This window comes from Sinocyclocheilus rhinocerous, unplaced genomic scaffold (assembly GCF_001515625.1).
Source record: "Sinocyclocheilus rhinocerous isolate Xijiao unplaced genomic scaffold, SAMN03320098_v1.1 scaffold816, whole genome shotgun sequence".
In the NCBI taxonomy this organism is placed as follows: domain Eukaryota; kingdom Metazoa; phylum Chordata; class Actinopteri; order Cypriniformes; family Cyprinidae; genus Sinocyclocheilus; species Sinocyclocheilus rhinocerous.
The window spans coordinates 313,596-320,310 of NW_015660894.1; positions in this window are offsets into that span (position 1 = coordinate 313,596).

The following is a 6,715-nucleotide window of genomic DNA, read 5'->3' on the forward strand; positions in this document are numbered from 1 at the left end:
CTGTAAATGTTAAAATACTTACTGTTTCTATATTACAGCCAAAAAATGTAAACAATGTGTGATACCATGTGTGAAAATGTGTACTAACGTTTTCTGTGTAAAGTAATAACCAATTTAACGACTTTGTTGCAATGACAACATAAAGGCTAATACACACGTTTTAACAATATAATTAAAGGGATAGTTTACCCAAAAATAAAAATTCTGTCATTAATTACTTACCCTCATGTGGTTCCAAACCCATAACATCTTCATTCATCTTCGGAACACAAATTAAGATATTTTTAATGAAATCCGAGAGCTTTCTGATCCTCCATAGACAGCAACGCAACTACCACATTCAAACGTAGTAAGGACATCGTTAAAATAGTCCATGTGACATCAGTGGTTCAATCTTAATTTTATGAAGCCACGAGAATAATTTTTGTGCGCAAAGAAAACAAAAATAATGACTTTATTCAACAATTTCTTCTCTTCCATGTCAGTCTTTGCCGCGCGTTCACGAGAGTATCACAACATGTTTCGGTTTTCATCAAAAATATGTTAATTTGTGCTCCGAAGATGAACGAAGGTCTTACGGGTTTGGTACGACATGAGGGTGAGTAATTAATGACCCAATTTTCATTTTTGGGTGAACCATCCTTTTAATGTAAGTGCTTTTATAAAATTATATGCTTCACATTTTTCTAATGCTTCAAAAATTGGCCCCATTCACTTCTATTTAAAGGCAAAGTATTTGTAAAATACTAAAAAGGATGAGTACAAAGTAAAAGGATGTTTAGCATTTGATAGCATGCATGAAACCAGGTGCAGGCCACATGCACACTACAAAATGTTATTCTGTCCAGTGTCCACGCTATTTTTCTTCGGAAGTTATGAGCAATGAAAATGCCTTCGTACCCTTGGATCTCTTGACCATCCCACCTAAATGCTTATCAGTGCTGGCTTCTGTTATTTTTGCCATCTTTCGGTAGTTTGTTGTTGTTCCATCTCATCAGTTTCTTTTTTAACTGTGAAAGAATATGCCGGCTCAAACTAATTAGTGCAAAACAAACAAACAAACAAGGTGCATACTGCATATAAGAAAAATCTGGCTGTATACAGTACATGTGTATATGCTGATCATTAAATTTACATCACGCACACTGTATGCATACCCTAGTGTACATGTAAAAAAAAAAAAAAAAAACTTGGGGCTTAAGTGCTTCACTGTGACCACCGTGACCTTTTAAAAGAGGTGCATAGATTTTTTTTTTTTTTGTGGTAATGACTATTACACCCCAAATTCTGCCAGTTGAGCTTAATTTAACCCAGAATATCCCTCTATACAAACCCTCTTTTAATAATGTCCAAGCATGCTGTTTAGTTGGTAAAAATGTGCTTTGCCCTTAAATGCTTAAACATTTCAGGCATCTATTTACAAGGAAGGAAAATGAAGGGACTCAAACAATGTTACTGCCACCAGCTGCGGGAACAGATCGCAAGCCACGCAGCACCTCCCTGTTCCCGTTTGCCTCAGTAACAGGTGTGGAGCCGTCGCCTGCATTTCACAGAGACTTGTGGTATATAGTGATCAAAACCGGAGCCACAGACAGAACATTGCTCTCATGCTGAGCCATCACATCCAGTTCAGAGATGGACAGAGACAGGATGTAGGCCCTCTGTTTACTTTCACAAAAGGCTCCAGCCATTTCCTGTGGGTCATTTTGTGACTGAAAGCAATAGTCTTGGGTTCAATGGTTTGCAGTTCAGCTGACCGTCACTTCATTTCTGTTGACCTGTCCCCTCAGAAACAATAAAATTATGTGTCTTCACTTGGCGGACGCCACAAAGCAAATTATATCTTGTTTTGAAGGTGATACTTATACAAGTGAAATGAATGAGGAGTGCTGTTTTATGCTTCACAATGGGTTTTTTGTGGCGGTATCTGGACAACCATACATGTACAAAAATAAGTCTTTGGTTTGTATTTCACCTAGACAATCAAATGGCATAATCCTGTTTGGTCAAATTCTTCATGAAAACAAAGTCATTTTTTAGTCATCAAGTGTATTTGATTTAAACTTAAACAGTCACATTTAATAAAATTTGATAGATTACAGTAGTCTTAAAGCTGTAAACCCAGTTAAGACTACTAATCTTTGATTCACGTAGAAGTTGATTTGTTGTGGAAACAATATGATGAGATTCAAGTTGAAAGTCGAGTTATCTCAACATGAAATTGTCGCATGAATAAAAAAATAAAAAATATAAACTTTGGCTAAGTGACGTTATACTTAAGAAGTTGAAAATAAAAAGAAGTAGCAGCAATAATCATACAGAAGCCTGTTTCTACCTCAGTGAAACTTTATGAGTTGTGAGTTTATATTTCGTAACTGCAACATCTCACAACTGTCACTTTGTCTCACATTCGCGACTTTATTTCTAACAGCTGTGACAGTATATTTCACAATTGCAACTATTTCTCACATTTGTGATTATTTCTCAATTTATCTAATATTTGTGACTTCATTTCTTATAAATTGCAGCTTTATATCGCACAACTGCAACTTTATATCTCACAATTGTTACTTTATGTCTTACAGTTGTAGCTATATCTCACAATTGTGAAATATTTCATAATTACAACAATTTCACACAATTGCAACTTTGTTTCACAATTATGACTTTATATCTCTCAGTTGTGACTTCATATCTCACATATACCTGTTGAAAAAAATCAGCATATGCTGGTTAGGTATGTTTTGAAGCATGGCTGCTGGTTTTAGCTGGTCATTAGCTGGGAACGGCGTGTGCGAGTGTTTGCATTACATTTGCTTTACTTTCACTTTTAAATGGCTGATTCGTGCCTGTGTAAAGCACGGATTTCATATAATTTCAATTTCAAATAATTTCATTCCCATTCATAAGATTTTCCCTGCTGAAAAAACAGCATATGCTGGTTAGGTATATTTTGAAGCATGGCTGCTGGTTTAAGCTGGTTTGAGCTGGTTTAAGTTGGTCCTTAGCTGGTTTAAGCTGGTCATGTACTGGTCCTAAGCTGGTCCTGAGCAGGAGCTAGTTGCTTAGGACCAGCACATGACCAGCTAAGGACCAGCTTAAACCAGCTCAAACCAGCAGCCATGCTTCAAAACATACCTAACCAGCATATGATTTTTTTCAACAGGGATGTGACATTATATTGTATAATTGCAACTATTTCTCACAATTGCAACTTTATTTTTCAGAAATGTGACTTTATATCTTACAATTGTTACTTTATGTCTTACAGTTGTAGCTATATCTCACTATTGTTATGTTATATTTCATAATTACAACTATTTCACTCAATAACTTTGTCTAACAACTGTGACTGTATATCTCTCAATTGCAACTTTATATCTCACAATTGTGACATTATATTTCATAATTGCAGCAATTTCTCAGAATTGTGACTTACAGTTTTTTTTCAACTGCTTACGCACATTTTCAAAACTTTGCCTCTTTTTTCAAAACTTTACACACAAATCCATGAATTGCACACACAAAATAAAAAATGCCTCACATCCCTTGCAAAATGAAGCACTGTATTCAAAATATCACAAACGCATCTCAAAAGCAAATATTTGCAAACACCTTTGTCATAATATTAATTCCTGCTATATTTTTGTGTGTTACATAGAGAATTGTGGGTTGTGTTTCGCAAAAAGCATTTTCAAAGGCGAGAGTCAAAGGCGTCAAAGGCCGAGAATTAGTGTATAGTTTTGCAGATTTGGCGTGTGGTTCTGGTGAGACAAGTAAAGATTTAGTGTGTAAGCAATTGAAAAAAAACCCTGTAATATTTCACAATTGTTGTAACATTGTATTGTATAATTGCAACTATTTCTCACAATTGCAACTTTATTTCTCAGAATTGTGACTTTATATCTCACAACTGTTACTTTATATCTCACAGTTGTGACTTTATTAGTTATGGCTAGTTACGGCTTTATATCTCAAAACTGTGACTATATCTCAATTGTAACTTTATTTTTCAGCTTTATATCTCATGGTTGTCACTTTATATCTCACAAACGTTACTTCATAATTAAAAATGACTTTATTCCTTGTACTTCCTTGTATCTTAACTGCGACTTTTAACTTTATATCCCACATTTGCAACTTTCTCTCATAATTGTGACTTTTTATTTTACAAAAAAATAACTTTGACACAATTAGCTCTTTTTATTTTTTGTACTACTCTGAGGCAGACAGGCTTCCACATGATTAGAAAAGATGACTTCAGATTTGTACAGCATACCTTCCATAACGCCACGGATTAACAGGTTCTGTTATAGCTTTGTTGTTGCTCCGCCGTTCTAAAATGACAAACATGAGTGAAACAAATTACATGCATTTTCTAATGCTTAAAACCTCCTGTTTCAACCTAGAGAGGCCTATAATTGGCCTTCGCCGACAGCTCTGAAAGCATGTGCACTCCCATTCACCCTCCCACTGTGTATATATGAATCATGGATCATTTGTGCAAGCCTGCGGCTTCTTTGTGGTGACCCCACCAGGCTCCAATTGACTCATGCTTAAAGGTGACTGTGATCCCTGCCAACATTGCCAACATTGACTACCTGGTGACTTTCAGATTGTTTCCCATGAACACACGTGCAAGACAGTGATTAGTCAAAATTTGGTCATTAAATGCTCATGCTGAGGTGTGGCGTGGTGGTAACCTGCTGAAAGCAGGCGCTAAGTGACTGTTGCCAGTCATTGTGGTTTAATGGCGTCTCAGGCTAATCAACAGCTCCAGGTCAGAGCCAGTGACCAGGCTGCTGAAATTAGAGAAATATGAGCCTGTGTTTTCTAGTCACGCTCCCCCACTTTAGCTTCTCTCCATGCCAGTGGCAATGCGGGTAGAGAAGCCGGGCCCAATATCTGTTTTTTTATATCTAGGTCATTGGGATGTGTGTGGCTTTGGATGGGAGCACAGCCTAATCTGGCTTTCTCTAGTAAAATGCTTTCAGCTGTGTGAGCTTTTTCGCCCCTTTACGCCTGGATCTTGCACACTAACACACTGGATCATTAGATAGCGACTACCTGTGCTTTCACCATCCAACCTGATGTTTTTTCCGTTGATGGTGACTGTCTCTTGAATTTAGGTCTGTGTTGTTTTCAATCCAAGAATGCAGAGGAGACAGATGGGAACAGCTTCCTGGCATTTAATCTCTCCATGTTGGAGGCCTGTGAAATATATCTAACAACCCCAAGTAGAGTATCGCTGTTTAGGCCATCTTCAGAGTGGGGGAAGCTATATTATAAAACTACTGTTTGGCATTCAGCCAGTGACTTCTGCTGAAATGCTGAATTCCTTTAGTGCGTCTGCTGTTTATTTGTCAAAGGTTTTTCATGCTTTCTCTCAAAAACACCTTCGGTTTTTAGTTTCCTGTTTTAGAATAGAGTTCCCTGGTGGCCTTAGGGGACCTTTGTCATGGGACCTGGTTGAAACCATTATCCTTTAAGATATTATGTAAGGTAAAGTGTATAGGGGATACTGAGGCTATTAGTAATATTTATTTTACTTCAGTGTATATTTTTCTGGCTAAAGTTCTGTATAAATACATATCTTAAAGGGACAGTTCACCCAAAAATGAAAATTCTGTCATCATTTATGCTCATGTTGTTCCAAACCTATATGACTTTCCTTTTTCTGCGGAATACAAAAGATATTTTAAGAAATGTTTTAGGGTTCTTTTTTCTCTGTACCATATGAATCAGTATTCTCCAAACACATACAGAGTCATACAGATTTGAAACATGAGGGGGAGTAAATGATGACAAAATGTTCATTTTTATGAACTATACCTTGACTACACAACTTATTGAACATTATTTTGCGCAAAAAAAAATACAGGTTATCTAACACATGGATGTGTGACCTTTGGTGACAACATGCCCCTGTAGCTTGGTAGGATGTAACAATGGGAAGCTGCTGATTTAAGAACAATATCATTTTTGAAATAAATAAGCCATCTGCAACAACATATCTGTATTATAGCATATAATTGGTTTTGAGCAAGATGTACACGGTTAAGCAGAGGTGGAAAGAGTACGAAAATATTCTACTCAAGTAAAAGTACCATTTCATTAATTAAATTTTACTTAAGTACAAGTAAAAGTACCAGTCTAAAAATCTACTCCAGTAAAAGTAAAAAGTAGCTCATTTAAAATTTACTCAAAATTTACGTAAAAATTACTTAAGTTACATTTTAACAGTGGGATGGAGGCAAAAATGGGATAGGCCAAGGGTGTCAAACTCAGTTCCTGGAGGGCCACAGCCCTGCACAGTTTAGATATAACCCTAATTAAACACATCTGATCCAGTTAATCTAATCATTCAGGCTTATTTGAAAACTACATGGTATGTGTGTTGGAGCAGGGTTGGAAGTAAACTCTGCAGGGCTGCGGCCCTCCAGAAACGGAGTTTGACACCACTGGGTATAGGCCTATAAATCTCAAACTAGTTGTTTTTAATTAAAGGAATCAGTTATTTAGCAAATTACATCAGTATCAACAAAATTCATCTTTTCAATGCAGAGGAAATGCAGAAGCTTCAACGGAAGTGGCATTTAGATGTATTTACACACTGTTTAATGGAGGACATGAATGCATTTAACCTGCAGTTACTAATGCAGAAATAATGTTTTGATATACAAGACATAAAATGTTGAATACTCATTCTAAATTA